Source organism: Rhinatrema bivittatum, chromosome 9 (assembly GCF_901001135.1).
Source record: "Rhinatrema bivittatum chromosome 9, aRhiBiv1.1, whole genome shotgun sequence".
In the NCBI taxonomy this organism is placed as follows: Eukaryota; Metazoa; Chordata; class Amphibia; order Gymnophiona; family Rhinatrematidae; genus Rhinatrema; species Rhinatrema bivittatum.
Window position 1 is genome coordinate 217,583,179 of NC_042623.1, and position 20,089 is coordinate 217,603,267.

A 20,089-nucleotide genomic window follows, 5' to 3' on the forward strand; every position below is an offset into this window, starting at 1 on the left:
TATGATGCGTCATGCCAAAATTAGATAGATGTCCCATTTTCTTGCCTCCGATAATAGCCCAGGCACAGTAATTACACTGAGCAAAACATGGGTCCTCGGTCACTTTAAAGTGGCTCCAGATTGCAGATTTCTTTTGTGATCCCTTCTCTATAGCCTTTGGGGTGGATGCTGGCACTGGAGCTGAAGTAGCGGGTGCACCCTGAGAAGCAATGATAGGGGCATCAGTCACACTCTGTGCCTGTGCTGGCTGCTCTTCCTCATCATCATCATCAGTTTCATCTCTCCCTTGCTGCACTGAAGTGGAGGCTAAGTCAGGACTAACTAATCCTCCTAAACTTTCTTCAGCTATTACTTCTTCCATTTCTGATGATGAGAATCGTTAAACAAGATGATTCTTCATCGGAATCAGAAGCAAACTGTAAACCACCTTTACACAGTATACCCTCCCTTTTTTATAATACTCAGGCCGAGGGAAGGATGTGGGTAACCTTGGTGTTAATAGTAAAGAGGTATATATGAAAATCCTCTTTCCTTCTCAGATAATTTATAAAGGATAGAGTGAAATACACTCTATCACCTGATCAGTTATACTCCTGCTGATTAGGAGAGGAATGAGGTAAATAAAAAAAAGGATAAAAGCCAATGTTGTGATTAAAATTATCTTTTACCTTAAATGTTTTATTTTTTTCTTTTCACCAAACAATACTTCAAATACTTTAAACATTCATTAACCTCTTAAAAAAATTCAGATAAGTATAACTTATAACCATTACTATTATAATTTTACATCAGGTTTTCTTTTACTTATATCTTACAATTACTTTAAAACTCTTTTCATTAAACAAGTCCTTCTGTTCAGTCTTTGTTATTCAGGTGAGTAACTTTTCTTTACTTCAAACACTGTTTATAAACAAGCTTGTTTATGTATTTACTTAACTTTAGTTCACTTTAGTTCTTCTTCTTATCTTTGTTTTGTCTTTTTCTTTTACTTTTGTGCGATGCTTGAGTACGATGAATAGCTTTGTTTCTTCTTCTTTGCTTTGAATAGCCTTCTTTTCTTTCCTTTAACTGTTAATGCCTACTTCCTACCTTTAACAAATCAATAAGAGATACTATCTCCCTAATAAAATAGTTTCAGCAAACTAAGGGCCTCATTTTCTAAAGTATCGCAGGCCTGCGATACTTTAGGTAATGAGAGGTGGGGGGCCGAAACAGGGGGCGGTCCTGCGCTAGCCAGCAGTGATCGCACCGCCGCGGTGCGATCGCTGCCTGTTTCACACCCAATAGCGCCACCATAGAAGGTGTAGCTATTGGGCGCGAACTAGGACTCGAAAAGGGCCTTACCTATTCGTCGTCCACGGCATCTTCGGAGTCGGCCCTGGTGATGCCCCGACTCCTCCTCTTCCGGAGCCAACTCCGCCCCCATTTTGGTATCACACGAGATAAGGGACTTTTCACATGCGAAACGGCCCTTATCGCGTACGATCCATCTGGAAAACGAGGCCCTAAGTCAGTGTGTTACCTAATTGTTCGTGTTGCACCTTATTGTAACTGAATTCTAGCTAATAAAAATCAAAAGATAATCACATTTTTCCCTACCTTGGCAAGTTTTCTTTTTAATAACTAGTGGGTAGCTTTTGAGTATATTTTTGGTGACTTTTAGTATAAATTATCTTCTTTAGTTTCACATTTAACTTATTTGAATTGTCATCAATTACTCTCTCTCTCTTGTTTGCACAAACAATATATAGCTTTCTTTTACTTGGCTCAATTCCAAATATTAAACTATTATCGCCTCTGTGTATTAATTACATAAGTTCCATGTTATTTCAATAACATTAGATAAATCTATGGCATCATTCCATAGTATATTATAATGTAGCTGTTGTATCTCTCTCGCAAAACAGCTGAACATCAATAGGCATATTAGACATATCATTAATGCTTCTCTAATATTAGTCACCTATTTTTATCAAAAACATAAATTATTATTATTTTATGTTTTTCAAATGCTTACCCAATTATTCTCTCTTAAAATACTTGCCATTCACTCATTCTAAACTTTCATTTCTATTCTAAGCAGATTAGAATGCACACATTAAGGAGTACTAACACAACACTTCCTTATTCATCGATGTCAGTCTAGGTTCTGCCTATGGTTTTCTAACTGCCACTTACTTTCTTAAGGGATTTAGATACATGCTCTCTGATGTCACTTGCACTATTTTTTTAAATAAAGTAAATTATTTCTTAACTTTTTTATTTAATGTTCTTTCCTTCGACATTCTTTTCAAATATAATTTATTTTAATTCTTTTTCTTATTTTTTTTTATTTTCAACTCAGTATAACTTTTAAATTATTTTCAGTGCTTTGACCTCTAATGGTATTATTAATCTGGTATTTTTACATGTAACTAAGGAAGCTATATTGATGTCATTCTTGGATACCATCAGGGAACTTTGATAAATACTATAGCAACCGGATTAAACTAATACATGTAGGGGAGCTCAGCCTGTTCTAATTATATAATCAAGTCTAATTTTAAATAAATTTCTGATGTAAAAAGTACCTATCTAAATAAAAACAAATATTTCTTATATATTTCTATTTTTAATGCCCTTCAAAACTCTTTATTTGTTCAAAAGCACTTCAAAAATATTTCCAATAGGTTACCTCTACTATATCTTAACAGGTAAACTTCCCTCTGTTTTTCATTCTATTTACTTTTAAAGATGTGTATTTTCTTGCCGTGTCTTTTACACCACAGCTAAACAGCTGTCTATGTCTAAATGGCACCAATTTTATCTCTTACTGCGTCAACTCAAACACAGCCCCCGCCCCCTCTGCTTGTAACTGTTTCTCCTGCTGAGGAAGCTCAGTCAGAACCAAAGCTTCAAAACAGAACTTCAGCTGTCTTTCTCCATGGCAACCAGATACTTCTGTTCTATCTACGAAGTTACTTCCGTAATAGAAACATTCTTATGCGTTGCCAGGGCAGAACAACTACTTTAGTTAACTCTTATCTCTCACTTTTCTAGGATTAAAGTAGCTTTTAGAAACACTATGACAGTCTTTCTTTAGATCTGTGTTTTCCCTTAGTGACTACTAAACCTTTTCCTTTTCTACAGCCTTCAGTCAGCACGGATGTGCAGCAGTATGCTGTACTCTCTGAGAAACTGTGTTTGTTGATTTTTTTTTTTTATTAGCAGTAATTATATCAAATTCTGTATATCAGCTACTTGTCAGCTCCTCTCTCTTATTGAACTCCTTCTCATGGTAAGTACTATTTTTATTACTTTATTTTTTTAGTCCTATCCACATTCCCCCATGCTTAAAATCTAATGTTGACCTCAACATTCTATCTTATTTTCATTTTTTTTTCTTTTTTTTATCATATCAATTACTTAAATAAAATTGTCTAGTCTTATATCTATTTCCTAAATAATGCTAATCACTATGTATTTTTCAGCATCATACTTATTCATGACACGTGTGTTACAAACAACAACCTTATCTAAAAATTGATTCTTAGACAAAGCTCTTTAATCATACATGTATGTATTACCAGCTTAGCTCTCCTTATTAGTAAGGATACAAAGTAGTCAACTTCATTTCTATACATTTTTAATATAAACAATAGTTTTCTTGTAAATAACTTGGTACTTTTCCTTTTCCCTCTCTCGTTGACTTTCTTACTTCTGTTGACTCAGTTTCCTCATTATCATCAATTCATATATTTTCTTCTATAAACATTTATGTTGGTTCCAGTATATCTAATCTACTATTAATTACTGGATCTTCAATAAGACACCAAAGTGTTTCATAACTTTCTTCTGGCTTTTCTATAGTTTCTTACACTTTAAAATCTGTATTTTCATCAGTTAACATTTCTTCATCTGGTGTAAATGGGAATGGGCACAACTTAATATCATTTCTATGTACTGTTTTAATAACTCCTTTATTCGATTTTAATTTATAAGCACTACCTTCAAGTTCTAATATATCTATTATAACATAAGGTTGTTCTTCCCATGTATCTTGTATTTTATACCGGCCTCTGTGTTTTCTGTTTCTCAATAGAACCAAGTCTCCCATTCTTAACAATGTTACTTTGGATCTCTTGTCAAAATGTCTCTTCTGTATATCAAATTTATTTCTGGAATGTGACGCAGCTATCTCACAAGCCTTCCTCATTTTTTTATGTTGCTCCAGTACCCAGTCATACAAGTTTCTATTATCTTCTAAGTTTTCTACTTTTGACTGTAGATCATGGGGTAGTCTTGAATTTCTTCCAAACATTAAATAAAATGGTGAATATCTTGTTGATGCATGAATATATGCTAAAACTAATTCTGGTAAATATTCAACCCACTTTCTTTTTTTTTTCTGATGATAATGTTTTTAGCATATCATGAAGCATACGGTTAAATCTCTCACAATGTGGATTTCCTTGAGGATGGTAAGGCGTAGGGGTGTGCATTCGTTTTGAACTTAAATGGAAAACGCAACTTTTTTTTTTTTTGACTTAAAAAAAAGATGAGGCCTAAACGATCGGATTTCCAACTTATTCAACATAGCTATGTTGAATACGTTGGAAATCGCGATTGTTGATCTAAATACAAATTTAAACCCCTCACCCCTCCTTAATCCCCCCCCCCCCAAGACTTACCAAAGCTGGCCAAAAGTTCCGTGAGGGTCCGGGAGCGGACGCGTGGGGAATCACGTGACGTCGGCGCCACGTCGGAGTGACGCCGCGTCACTCTGACGTGGCGCCGACGTCACGTGATTCCCCTCGGGTTCGCTCCCGGAACCCTCGTTGGGCCCAAAAGGCACTTTTGGCCAGCTTGGGGGGTCAGGAGGCCCCCCAAGCTGGCCAAAAGTTCCTTTTGAGCCCAACGAGGGTTCTGGGAGCGAACCCGAGGGGAATCACGTGACGCCGCGTCACTCTGACGTGGCGCCGACGTCACGTGATTCCCCTCGGGTTCGCTCCCGGAACCCTCGTTGGGCCCAAAAGGCACTTTTGGCCAGCTTGGGGGGGGGTCAGGAGGCCCCCCCAAGCTGGCCAAAAGTTCCTTTTGAGCCCAACGAGGGGTCCGGGAGCGAACCCGAGGGGAATCACGTGATGCTGCGTCACTCCGACGTGACGCCGACGTCACGTGCTCCTTGCAAAGGAGTTCAGGAATGGCGTCCTGACCCCGCTGGACCACCAGGGAGTTTTGGTAAGTCTTGGGGGGGGGGGGGATTAAGGCGGGGGAGGGGTTTAAATTTTTATTTGCACATATGGACATAGACTCAACTTATGGAATTCTCCATATGTCCATATTGACCGCAAATGGGACCCCCTTTCGACTTATGGACTTATGAACTTAAACTTTTGGTCTGCACATCCCTAGTAAGGCGTTGTTCTAATTTTAGTAATATTATAAATTTTACATAATTATTTTATTACTTTTGATTCAAAATTTCTACCTTGATCTGAATGAATTCTACTTGGACATCCATATATTTCTATCCAGTTCCTTACTAATGGTTTTGCTGTTGTTATTGCTGTCTGGTTACTAGTAGGTACTGCTACTGTGTAATGTGTAAATACATCTGTTAGTATCAAAATATTTTCTATTCCATTAGAAATTTTTTCTAGTACCGTATAATCCATTGTTAATATTTCTAATGGATAAATAGCTTCAAAATAGTGCAACTCAGCTCTTTCTTTTGGGTTTCCCTCTTTTGACAATGCATATCTTTTACAATTTTTTATCCATTTTTTCACATCTTTTCTCATCTGTGGCCAGTAATAATCTCTTCTTAACAATTTTGTTGTGTTTTCTGTCTCCATATGTCCTGTTTTGCTCTTAACAGTTCTTCTCTAATTTCTTTTGGAACTATGAATTGGTATAGTAATATTCCATCTCTAAGGTTTTGTATTACTCTGTACCACAATTCTTTTTTTTTTTTTGTTTGTTTTAACCTCTGTCTTTGCCTCCAAAGCAACTTTTCTTCTATTGTCCATTTACTTTTATTGTTTATCTTGATCTTTCAGCAACAATATTTTTTGTAAAGTTTGATCATTCTCTTGTAATTGTTTCAGATCATAACATGAATATTTTCAATTTTACTCCTTATTTGCTGTATGTTTACTCCTCAATGAACTGTTTTATCATATAACAACTCCCTTACTTGTTCAGGAGTAATACATAAAAATACTTTTCCTGTATCTTCTAACTCCGCTTCCTCATTTTCTGATATTCTTGATAATGCGTCTGCCGTTCTATTATTAACACCTGGTTTATATAATATTTCAAAGGAAAATTCCTCTAATTGAGCCAACCAACATAGTTCTATTGCTTGCATATTGGCTGTATTTAAATAATGCAGTGGATTATGGTCAGTTCTTATGGTGAAGTTCTTATAATATAAATACTCTCTGAATTTTTCAGTTACAGCCCATTTTAATGCTAGTAGTTCTAATTTAAATGCACTATAATTCTTATCTTTTTTTCTGATTTTCTTAATCCTCAGCTGGCATAAGCTATCACTCTTTCTTGACCATCTTGTTCTTGACTCAAAACAGCTCCCAGTCCTCTTGTATTTGCATCAGTTGTTAAAATGAATGGTTGATCAAAACTTGGATATGCTAAAATAGATGCAGAAGTTAATTTTACTGTGTGTCAAATGCTATCTGGCATTCCTGAGTCCATATAAAAGGAACATCTCTATTAGACTTTCAAAGTTTGCCCATTATTTTATGTAATGGTGAAGCTATTTGTGCGAATCCTGGTACAAATCTCCTATAATAACTAGCAAAACCCATAAATTGTCTAGTCTCTTTCACTGATTTGGGAATTGGCCAACTTTCTAGCGTTTTTGTTTTATCTAAGTCAACCATCACTCCTTGTTCAGAAACAATATGACCTAAGTATTTAACTTCTTTACATAACAATTTACATTTTGATGACTAATTTCAGGCCAGTCTCTTCTAATTTTGTAAATACTATATCTAACCTTTTCATGTGTGATTCAAAATCCTTACAGAAGATCAATATGTCATCCAGATATAATAATAATATCTCAAATACATAGTCACTTAAAACAAGCTCCATCAAGCGTTGAAATGTAACAGCGGCATTTGATAAGCCAAATGGCATTTGGGTCCATTCGAATAATCCAAAGGGTGTCGTTACTGCAGTCTTTTGTTGGTCTTCTTTCTTCATTGCTACTTGAAAATACCCAGAAGTTAGATCTAATGAAGAAAATATTGTGGCCTGGCTCAATGCATCCAGTGCCTCATCAATCCTTGGTAGGTGGTACGCATCTTTTACTGTGACACTGTTCAGTTTTCTATAATTACAGCAAAAGCGTATGCTTCCATCTTTTTTTTTTTTTTTATTACTACTGCAGGAGATGCCCATGGACTTTTGCTTTCCTTTAACACACCTAAAGCTACAAGGCTTTTTACATGTTGTTTTAACTCCTCAAAAATATGAGGTGACACCCTCCTATATTTTTGTTTAATCGGTGTGGATAGTCCTGTCTCTATACAATGTTCTATTTTGGTTGTATAACCAATATCCGTATCACTATTTGAAAACACTTTTTGATGTTTTTGCAACAAATTCTTTAATGTTTCTGCTTGTTCTGAGGTTAAACTTTCCCATTCTACCTTTATAGGAATATTTATTTCTTGATTAGTCTTTTCATTTGAAACAATTTCAGTTTTACATTGTCTCACTTGTACAGAATTTTCAGTATCTTGGAATTCTAATGGTAATGTGCTTATTTGCTCTGGGATACTCACTTCTGCTATTCTTACTCTTGGAGATAATCTGATAGTCCTTGTTCCAGCATTCAACATTCTTATTGGTACAATTCCCTTCTCGTGATTCACTAATATATTTGCAATTAATAATTCAGTAGGTAATGAAGCGGTTTCTGTGGATGCTACTATCACTGGAAGGTTTAACTTTTGTTGCAGCTGATTACATCTTCCTTGCACAACTTTTTCAGACAGTGGTGGTAATGAAAAACCTTGATTTCCTAATAGTTTTACATACCCTACTTTTCCTGGAACATGTTGTGTAATATTTGCCCAGATCTTATGTATTCCATTCTTTCTATTTGAATTATCTGTTAATTCTGATAACTCTTTAAATATTTCTACCAAGTATTGTAAGACATTCATCCCTAAAATGCCTGGTATAGACATACCATTTTCTGTTTGTCCATTTTTATCATTAATTATAAATACACATTTCTTAGGTAATTGCTGTCCTAAGCAAAGAATATCAGCTTCCATGCAGCCAATTACTGGAAGTTCCATTCCATTCACTGTTGTTAGTTTTATCCAATTAGCTTTTTCAATTTTACTATTTTCAAAATGTTGTTGAAAAAAAGAAGCGTTGATAGTAGTAACTTCAGATCCGGTGTCTACATAACAACTGGTTTTTACTCCAGAAAGTATAATATCTATTACAGGACATTTGCCCAAAGCTGCCTTTTTCTTGTTATCTAAATTTGTAATTTCTGACACTTGAAATCGTAACACTCAAGTACTAGGTGATTCATCAGAAGAACTTAAATTCTGTGGGTGTGTTTCTTGTTTTCTTACATGTGTCTTTATTACCGGGTTCTGTTGTATCATATTTCTGTTATCGATTTGTCTGTAACTGACTAATTTTTCACTTCTATATTGTCTAGCTATATGTCCTGGTTCTTGACATTTATAACAGATTAATTCTCCTTGTTCATTTCTAAGAGGTGGGCTGTATAATGTTCTTTCTAACTGTTTATTATTATGTCTATCATAATCTGTTGTTCTATAAGAACCTACAGATCTACTTTTGTTTCCATTTGTCCATCTCATCTAAATGCTGTGTAATTTTTTCTTGTTGTTTACTTAATGTTTCTAACATTTGTGTTACTTTTTCTAAATGAGTTACTTCTGTGGTTGGTATTGATATTACCGCAACTTCTATCTTATCCTTCATCAAAATTATTAATGGTTGTCTGTTCATCTGATGTTCATCTTCTTCAGCCCAACACAGCTGCTTGTAACAATTCTGGAAAACTTAATTCAGGATGATCCATTAATCACTGCCACATTTGTCTTCTTAAGTTATCATCTCTAATACCCACAACTAATCTATCATTAAGCATCCTTTCAGGATCTACAAGGCAATCTCCTTCACAATTTATTGCTCTCATTAGCTTTTGCTGTAAAGCATACCCAAATGTTCTTAGTTTCACCTGGTTGTTGTTTCCGTATATAGAATTGTTCTAAGCATACACTCACAGGTACCTTATCTCCATATATAGTTTTTAATCTATTAAATAAGTCTTGCAATGTTCTTAGTTGTATCTTAGGCATGAATCTGATAGAGTCTCTTGCTTGCCCAATTACATAGTCTCTTACCACTTCTAGTTGATCTTCAGGTATTCTTAGAACTTTTAATGCTGCTTCTGTTCTCTCTATCCAGTCTTCTACTGTCAGATCTCTTGGCAATGCTGGTACACCTGTAAAATCTGGAATTTTTTTTTATCTCTGGGAAGATACATGGCTGTAGTGTGCATACCTTCTGAGGGTCTCTCCTGTAAAGATCTTAATACTCTCAGTTCTGCTTCTTGAGCAGCTAGTTGTAATCTCATTTCTTCTACATCCATGGTTACTTATAAAGTATAGGTATTGGTACTATATAAGAAATAGAATACACAGATGACTCCAAAATATTGATTTTTATTCAATGATACCATGAAGGGTAAAAATTTTAAATTTAATTTGACCCTATCCTGCTCACAGCGCCAACTTTTCACAAAACAGTGCCTGCGCTACATTGTCAATGCTAAGTTGAGTCAGCTGTCGCACTGCTGCTTTTGGGTGTTGCCATTTTGTCTGGAATGATTCAGCCTCCCCTTCCTTCACCTCCAAAACTACAGGATCAGAAACAGGTAGTGGCAAAGCATCATCTTTAAATTTCATTTTTTTTCCAGATGCAACTGCCTGCCCCTCCAGAGATTTTAGATTGGAACAGGTCCCTTTTTAACTTTAATGGACTGGCACTGCCTTTTGGAGTGCCTCCTCTGCCAGTCCTAATCACTCGACCACGTCTAGCTTTCCCTGACATTATGGCTTTAATGTCATGGCCTATTAGGGATTTCAATTAAAAGTTATTTCCAAAAGAGGTCCAACGGGATTTGGATTCAGAGGGCAAAGTACCCACTGGCCTACGAGGCAGTGCCTGGATGTACTCTAAAACTGGGACCGCTGTATTGTGGACACACCAAGCTTGTAACTACAAAAGAGGCCCACTGGGGATTTGGCTTCAAAGAGCACTGCTGTCCCAATATACGTGAGTCTGCAAAAGTACCCACAGGCCCACGAGGCTGTGCCTGGATGTACACTAAAACTGGGGCCACTGTATGCACACACCAAGCTTGTAGCTACAAAAGAGGCCCACTGGGGATTTGGCTTCAGAGAGCACTGCTGTCCCAATAATATATATGTGAGTCTGAAAAACTGACTAATGCCCACTGATGCCCAGTGAGTGCACTGTCTTGGCTTAAAAGAGCATAAAGAGACAGCCTGAGTTCAATAAAAAAAACTGCAGTTAAATAAAAAGGATGGCTTGCGCCCAGCAGCAAAAACGGAGAAATATCTTTTTCAATGGAAAACTCTATCAAAGTAGCTAGCAATTGAATATATCTCCCACCCACAACACCCAAATCCTGCTTGTAATCTACCCCAAGGGGGTAAAATAAGCAGAAAAATGCCACTGCTATCAGCTTCTGGCACAGACAGAGAGACTGTCTCAGATCAATAAAAAAAAGTGCAGTAAAAAAAAACATGGCTAGTTGGCACTGCAGCCAAATCGAACAAATATCTTTTTCAATGGAAAATTATATAAAAGTAGCTAGCAATTGAATACAGATTTGAGACTCTCAGACTAGCTCTGAGTAAAACCACCATCCCAGGACCACCTCCCCAGACCACTCCCGCAAAGAAAGTTCGTGGCACACCGTGTGCTTAGCGTATAAATAGTGCTGCGTCATCAGGAATAGCGTCACAGAGCACTGAGTGAGAGCGGCGATTGGCTGCATTAGAAAAATGCTTAGCTCTGATAGGTCAGAAAAATAATACCCGATAGATAGCGGGAAATGCTTGAATCAAAACCTTATAAAGATATTCCGCTATATGAAGAGGCTCACATTTATATAAGAGTGGAATGAGTGACCATCATACAGCGCCCTTTGCAACTCATGGCTTTTGTCATAGCCTTTTCAAGCACTGGGGCTTTTTAATCAGAGGTCACTTCTTCATGTGTGCTCGTGTGAGAGCTATTGCGGTTGATGTATTCCCCTGAACAGGAGCTATATGTGATGCACTTATCTTTAAATGAGTTATCCAGAAATGCAGCGATACTTGATCCTTACAACACTGCAATGTTTCGGAGTTGCTTTACTCCTTCTTCAGGGAACTTAAAGCTGAAGACTGCGGTGGATTAATCTGTGCAACAAAGAAAATGTAAAGCCTTTTCAAACAGCATCTAGCTTAAGATATAGTTGTTGCAGTCCCAGTCGCTGGACTTCTGACCGGGTCCTTACCTTCTTCCGCCTTGGGGTCCCGCGATTGTGTCCAGCATTTTTCAGGCCTTCTTGGCCCTCTTTGCGGCCGTGTCTCCATGAGAGAGACGCCGCCGAGCTCTGCTTCTGAGCTCCACCCCCCCTTAGGCATGCATGGATGCAAGGGGAAGGCAGTTGGAAGCACAGGGGCATGAAACCGAGGCCGGCCCCCAAGATGATATCAGATGCCGGCAGGATATTTAAACCCGGCGTCTGACTGAAGTCGTTGCCTTGCAACAGACTTCATTCTAAGGACTTATTGTTGCTGACCGCGGTCCTGTGCTCCTGATTCAGCTTTCTTCACCTATTCCCGCCTCCGCTTCAGATCCTGCTTCTTCACCTGTTCCAGCCTCCGCTCCTGATCCAGCTTCCTTGCCAGTTCCAGTCTCCGCTTCAGTTTCTGCTTTCCGGTCCTCGGACTGACTTCCTGGTTCTTGATTTTGGTTCGTATTCTGTGTCTCTTTGCCTGCTGCCAGTTCTGATCCTCAGACTGTTCTCCACTCAGCTGGACTTCTGCTCTGGGAGACCACTCCTAAGTCCCAGCGGCCCGGGTCCTCTCGGGCTCCTCCCGGGGGGATTGTGGGCTTCCAGTGGTGAAGCTCCTGCTTGGTCTCCCAGCTCCGTGCCGCCTCCTGGCCGTATCATCTCAGCGGAGTTCTCTTCTCATCCAATCTTCATCCGCACGGCCGGCCCAAGGGTCCACTAACCCCAGCGATAACAGTTTAACAATAGTCATGGCTGCCGTATGGTAAAGGAACACTTACAATAGAGTCCAATAAACATTGGACTTTTTACAACTTATCCAGTGCTGAAAACTATGCACTTAGAACATTGGCCAAGAACAAAAACATTATAATCAAGCCAGCAGACAAAAGAGGCGCCATAGTCATCATGAACTATGATGACTACCATGAAGAAATATTGCTTCAATTAGGGGACCAAACTTATACTCCCCTCCAATCGGATCCCTCCAGAACTACGAATTAAGATCAAAGAATTATTACATCACGCAGAAGAGGATGGGTTTCTTACAGTTAAAGAATATAATTTTCTCAACGTCTCCTCTCCTACATCTCCAGTCATATACGGAGTCCCTAAGATTCACAAAACGTTATCTAAACCTCCTTTCAGGCCCATTATCTCGGCTAATGGTTCCATACTGGAAGCACTGGTGACATTTGTTGATCTGTTCCTTCAACGAGTGGTCCAAAATGCTATATCCTTTGTTCAAGACACTTCAGACATGTTGAATAAACTTTCAAGACTTGAAGCGATGTCTATGGATCATTTTTTAGTCAACCTAGACATAGAAGCATTATACACCAATGTGCCTCAAAACGAAGTGTTATCTCTGGTCAAAAACATTTTATCATGTAGAGACAGACCTGAACGGATTCCATCAGAATTTTTAACATCTTTTATGGAATTGATTTTATTCAACAACTTTTTCGTATTCAAACAAAACTTTTTCTTACAAATTCATGGGGTGGCCATGGGGTCCCCAATAGCACCTGATGTGGCAAATTTATTTGTCACACAATTTGAGGAAGACCATGTTTATAAATCACAATTTTTCCAACATGTAAAATTATGGTCTCGCTACATAGACAATATATTTTTTATATGGACCCACACGGAGGAACAATTGCTACTCTTTCATAAATGGTTGAATCAAGCCAATTCACACTTGAAATTTTGCATATCCTATCATCGCAAACACTTATCTTTTCTCGACATTTTAATCAGAAAAAAACATTCATGGGATCAGTACCATGTTATTCAGGAAAAGCATGGATAGAAACAATATTCTTCACTTTGAAAGCCATCATCTCCATCGCTTCAAGGAGGGATTACCAGTTGGGCAATTTTTTCGCATTCGTAGGATTTGCTCCGATGATACAGAATTTCATGATCAAGCATCCATGCTGAAAGATAGATTCCGAGAAAGGGGTTATCCCAAACATGTCATTCAAAAAGCATACAAAAGGGCAAAATACTCTGACAGAGAACAATTACTGCAATACAGACAGAAACCAGACCAGTCGAATTTAATATGTGTCCTTTAACACACAGAATTAACCTCACAAATTTAAAAAAATATTTTAAAATACTGGCATGTTTTAAGTCCTCACTAGAGATGTGAATCGGAACCGGAATCGGTTCGGATTCACATGTGGGTTTTTTCCCATTGGGCCCGATCGCGTTTTGTTTATTGGCTGCCCAGCTGATAAACAAAAAACCCACCCCGACTCTTTAAAAGTAACCTCTTAGCTTCCCCCACCCTTCCGACCCCCCCAAAACCTTTTTACAGGTACCTGGTGGTCCAGTGGGGGTCCCGGGAGCGATCTCCCGCAATCTCCCGCTCCGGGCCGTCCTCCGGCTACCGGGCCATCCTTTGCCCTTACCTTGTGACAGGGTATCCGTGCCATTGGCCGGATCCTGTCACATGGTAGGAGCACTGGATGGCCGGCACCATCTTGTGCTCCTACCATGTGACAGGGGCTGACCAATGGCACCAGTAGCCCCTGTGACATAGTAAGGGCAAGGCTATCGGCGCCATTTTGGTTCCTGGCACCTGACGGCACGAGTGCAGGAGATCGCTCCCGGACCCATGCTGGACCCCCAGGGACTTTTGGCCAGCTTAGGGGGGCCTCCTGACCCCCACAAAACTTGCCAAAAGTCCAGCGGGTGTCCAGGAGCGACCTCCTGCACTCAGGCCGTATTGCCAGTATTCAAAATGGCGCCGGCGCTAGCCTTTGCCCTCATATGTCACATAGTGAGGGCAAAGGTAGCACCGGAGCCATTTTGTATATGTCCTTGACTCTGTGTCACCTGGGTTTTCTTCCCCCTCCTTCTAGAACTTTGGTTCCAGGGAGTATTTGTTCCTAGCTTTATTCTACCTACTCAGACTGGCATAGTGACCCCGTCATACTCCTCCTGCCTCTTCATCGGTCCGACTATCCAATCAACTTTCTTCCTGGAACCATGCCTCATCGTGGATGTACCTATCCTCTGTCGTTACCCGAGACAAAGGCCATGACCAAATATATTTAGGAGAACCTGGCAAAAGGGTTTATCAATCCATCCATGTCACCCGCCGGAGCAGGATTCTTCTTTGTGACCAAGAAAGACGGATCACTCAGACCGTGCATCAATTACCGTGTTCTAAATGCTATCACCCGTAAGGATAAATATCCATTTTCATTGATTTCTGAACTATTTGATCATCTCCAAGGTGCTACCATCTTCATGAAGCTGGATTTATGTGGGGTGTATAACTTGGTGAGAATCAACCCCGATGACATCTGGAAAACCGCCTTTAATACTAGAGACGGCCACTATGAATATTTGGTGATGCCTTTAGGCCTTTCCAATGCACCAGCTGTATTCCAGCGGATGATGAATGAAATTTTCAGAGATCTGCTATATATCAAGGTCATGATCTATCTAGACGATATCCTCATATTTTCGAAGGACCTGGACACCCACCGGGCCAATGTACAAATGGTGCTACAATGCCTAAGAGAAAACCACTTCCTTGCAAAACTGGATAAGTGTTTGTTCGACAGGTCCAGTTTACCATTCCTTGGCTATATAATCTCTCCTCAAGGCTTCTCCATGGACCCAGATAAATTGAGGGCAATCCAGGATTGGCCACAACCAATGGGATTTAAAGCGCTCCAGCGCTTCTTAGGATTCCTTAATTATTATCACCACTTTATCCCGCATTACTCCACACTGGCTGCTCCTCTGAAGGCCCTGACCCGGAAGGACCAAAATACATGAAATTGGCCGCCCGAGGCCGTTACCACTTTTCATCGTTTGAAAGAAGCCTTCCAAAAAGGGATCCTGCTTAAGTCATCCTGATCCAACTCGTCCATTCTTAGTCGAGGTGAAGCTGTTCTAAGTCAGCGCACTGCTTCTGGCACCACAGTCCCATACTCATTCTATTCTTTAAAATTTTCATTGGCAGAGCAGAACTACAGTATTGGGGACCGTGAACTGCTCACCATTAAATTGACACTTGAAGAGTGGCGCCCATGGTTCGAGGGCGCACAACATAAATTCACGATGTTCACTGACCACAAAAACTTAGAACATCTAAGTCACGCCCAGCACCTCAATGCCCATCAAGCTCGATGGGCCTTATTTTTTTCAAGTTCAATTTCGAGCTCCGCCACTGCCCTGCGAATAACAATCTCCTGGCAGACACCTTATCCCGGTCTTTTGAACCTGAGGGCATCTCCGAAGATCCAACTCACATCATCAACCCAGCTTGTATTTCCTTGTCTGCTACCCATCCAGTTTCCACTGGGAAAACTGTAGTGCCCTGATGACTCCAGGAAAGAGTTCTTCGCTGGGCACATGACTCCAAATTTTCCGGCCACCCAGGATGTGTGCAAACCGTGGCAGTGCTCCAGAGGTTTTTCTGGTGGCCTTCTTTGGTCTCTGATGCTAAGGCATATATTGAATCCTGTAATGTGTGAACACAGCAAAAACCCCAAGTCGGGCGACCTTCGGGACTTTTACAAACACTTCCAGCACCTGAGGAACCATGGACTCACTTATCTACGGATTTCATCGTTGATCTGCCCCCTTCTAAGGGTAATACCGTGATATGGGTCACCATAGACAGTTTTTTGAAAATTGCCCATTTTGTACCTCTTCCGGGCCTACCATCTGCAGAGCTAGCACGTCTCTTTTTTCATCACATTTTCAGACTACATGGCCTACCAGTGGATATTGTTTCCGATCGAGGTCCTCAATTCATCGCCAGATACTGGAGCTCCCTTTGCCGAAAATTCGGTATTAACATCAGCTTCATGACTGCCTATCACCCCCAAGCCAAAGGGCAAGCTGAATGGATGAACCGCTCTCTGAAGGCGTTCCTGTGGGCCTGTATCAATGACCAACAAGACAACTGGTCGTACCTCTTATCCTGGGCAGAGTTTTCCCACAACTCTCACATCGCCACAGCTACTGGAACATCACCATTCTCTATAGTCTACGGGAAACAACCTCGACCACCATTATCCATACCTCTCTCCGTGTCATCTTCTGCAGCCCAGGCTACAGCGGATACCCTTAAGACATTGTGGGAACAGACAAATCTTCGCCTGCGCCAGAGTCTTCGCGGGCCAAGAAGAATGCTGACAGTCATCGCCGTGCAGCTCCAGAATTCCTTCCTGGCCAGAAAGTCTGGTTGAGTACCAAGTATATTAGACTCCAAATTCCTTCACAGAGATTCGCTCCAAGATTTATTGGACCATTCCTGATTACCCGACGCATCGGACCTGTGACTTACGAGCTCCGGTTGCCTCCTTCCTTGAGTATGCATAATACCTTTCATGTTTCTTTGCTTAAGCCAGTAGTGTTGTCCTGGCCTACCCGGAAGGTCCCTGTGCCACCTGCATTGGTCTGAAGAAACAGCAAGGAAGGCTGTCTAACAAAGCCGTGAGGGCGACAAAACAGGATTAGCAGCCAGATGTCCAAATGATTTCCTTTATTGGGTGGTAACACGAATATATGAACAATGCCCAACTCTGGCCGAGTTTCGCCCTCTTACAATGGGGCTACATCAGGGGCTACAACATACAATAACACATACTTGTAAATAATAAAAAATAATAAGAAGAACATAACTGAAACACACAATTAGAATGGTAACATGAAAATGTGGTGTAGATATTAATTATGACACAGCATGTGAGTGTGAAAAAGAGAACAACAATTGAATTTTGGTCTTTACCTCTACTTGAGTCGTGTTATGATGACAATCCAAGTCTTAAAAAAGACTGTGCAACAAAAGGTCTGTAAATTAAATGTATAAATTCATTGAAAAACAATATTGAATCTTAAAAATTCTAAAAAATATTTATAGACCTTTCAAAAAACATCAAAGCTGGCATGATAGAATTAACCATATTAAAAATAGAGCACTAAAAAAATAATAAAATTATAACAGGTAGTGAAAAGTAAACAAAATAAATAAAATGAAATAAATTACATTTACACCATATCTTAATGTGATTTCCACTGACAAGAAAATTTGTGTGAAAGATGAATTTTTTTTTAAAAAGTTGATGTTATGTATCAATAAATGAGAGCTGCACTCAATATAGGAGTATATACTCACTATTGGAAAGGCTGGTTAAACTCTCAATGACAGCGGTACCTCAGTTTCTTATTTCGTAAACAACACAAGGGTTGCAAATGTGCCGAAATCTTGTTTGGAAAGATTGAAAAATTTAAAAAGAACATACTTCCTACGTGAATAGGCGAATTAAGATTGCAGAAACATATTGACTCTAAATACATATTGTGAAAAAAAATTTTTTAACTATGTGTACGTGTAAAACATGTGAACCAAAATAAAACAATGCTGATTTGACATTATTCAAGACAATTAGCAGGGTTATGATGAATGACTTTTGAAACGGCTCCTGGTTTGAAAAAATAAGTACATAAAGTGAGGAATATAGGTTATATGCAGATGGGTAAGTGTGCTTTAAATTTTACATATGATAAATAAATTGCTACAAAATACGGAATGTATATAAGCTGATTGACTAGAGGATAAAATAGAACATCTATGTGTTGTTTTAAGAAGATCATAAAAAACATTACATTAGCTCATAGAATGCTACTGCTGCCGGTAACTATGAGTGCTTGAATAACTATAAAAGTGCTGCAAAAAAGACGCGGAAGTAGGAACAAAACAAAGAGCTGTAAAATCATTTAGATAACATAAACAAACTTACTCTTTGATGTGGTTGTGAGGACAAACAACAGTATGGCTTTTACTTACTAACTCGAATCAAAACAGGCAAAGATGCCGCGACTGCTCTTTACATCGACTCATACTGCTATCAGTGAATGTGAGTACTTAGATAAATATAAAAGTGCTCTGAAGAAGCGAGTGTAAAACTATAAACCTAAAAAATCATTATATGCAGGCTAAAAAGTAATTTGAAAGACGTGCACAAACTTACTTTTTGATGTGGTTGTGAAAACAAACACAGGCGGCAGTGTGGCTTTCCCTTGTTAACTCGAATCAAAACAAACAAAAAGACATGGCTGCTATTTAAAGAGGCTGAAGCGCGCCAAAATGACCTGTCTGTCAAAAGGGAGGGGGCGTGGTGATGAATACCCGTATGTGGAGGAAACTTGATTGCGGCGCATGCGAAAACAACTAGTAGGTAAACTGAACTGCCATGTATGTTGAATGATAGCAAAATGTATCAATAATTGCAAAATGTATCAATAAATAAAAAACTTGATGCAAAGATGAATGAATGAAAATGAAAAATGGGAAAGGATAATGAATGAAAAAATGAAAATAGATAAAATAAAACAATGTGGAATAAAAGGAAAAAAGATTGAATGAACAAGTGAAAAGAACAAGGACTGATTGAATAGAATGTAATGGGAAAACAACTATGGCAATTCACTACCTATTATTAATTTGAATCATTTTATGATAAATTGTGTTGGATTGTAATAAAAATGTATGAGACTACAGGATATCAATAGATGATAATTGATGATGAATTGTGCTCTAACAAATATTTTAATAACAATAAAATGCCAGCTTTTAAGAACAATAAAAATGAATAATAAAAATGTCAAATACTAAAAAATATGAAGCAGAGGTAAAACAGAATAAATAATGAATAAAAATGGTGATAAATACTAAAATCACAGAAAAACAGAGTAATCAATATCCAAATTTAAGCCATGTGGTGCTGTAGTTTTAAAATCAAATATGAATTTTTGTTCTAGTTGTAGCAATCTAGCGTCTAAATCACCTCCTCTCCAATTTGAAAATACTTGTTGTAGTACACAAAATCTATAATCTTCAAATTTATGGTTTTTCTCCAAGGAGTGTGCTACTAATGGTTTGGTTTCTATTTTTCTATTTATGCTGCTCTTATGTTCGATGATTCTTTTGTTCAATTGTCTGATGGTTTTGCCAATATAGATCTTATTACATGGACAAAAAACAACATAGACTACAGCTTGGCTCTTACAATTTGTGAAATTTTGAAGTTTGAATTGTTTGTTACAACCTGGAATAGTCAGAGTGTCTGTTTTTAAATTAACACCACATATGGAGCAATTTCCACAAGGACGGTGGCCAGGTGGCCTTATATCTTTTGGACGTGTAACTGGTAAAGCCGACGGAGAAATATATTCCTTAATGTTTTTCTCTCTCTTGTTTGCAATCATAAGGTTTTTGCCTTCAAAACAAGGTAACATTTGTAATACTGACCAATGTTTTTTCAAAATATTGGTGACCTGAAAAGACATATGTGTGTATGTGAGAGGGCATACTATACGTTCATTGCCTTTTTTCTCCTGGTATTGTAGTAGAGTACTTCTTTCCATATGAGATGCTCTTAAAAAACCTGCATTGATGTGCTTCTTTGGATAACATTTTTGAACAAACCTATCAGACATTTCTTTGGATCTTTT

General features: G+C 38.7%; 1 long non-coding RNA gene across 1 annotated transcript; it reads right to left on the bottom strand.

The window, feature by feature from the left end:
* Positions 1-17,151: 17,151 nt before the first annotated feature.
* On the bottom strand, positions 17,152-18,674 carry LOC115099515. Its single transcript, XR_003858814.1, has 4 exons — positions 18,607-18,674; positions 17,751-17,839; positions 17,364-17,425; positions 17,152-17,199 (listed from the first exon to the last, which is right to left on the bottom strand). It is a non-coding gene; the product is annotated as an uncharacterized LOC115099515 (long non-coding RNA).
* Between the last annotated feature and the right edge of the window lie 1,415 nt (positions 18,675-20,089).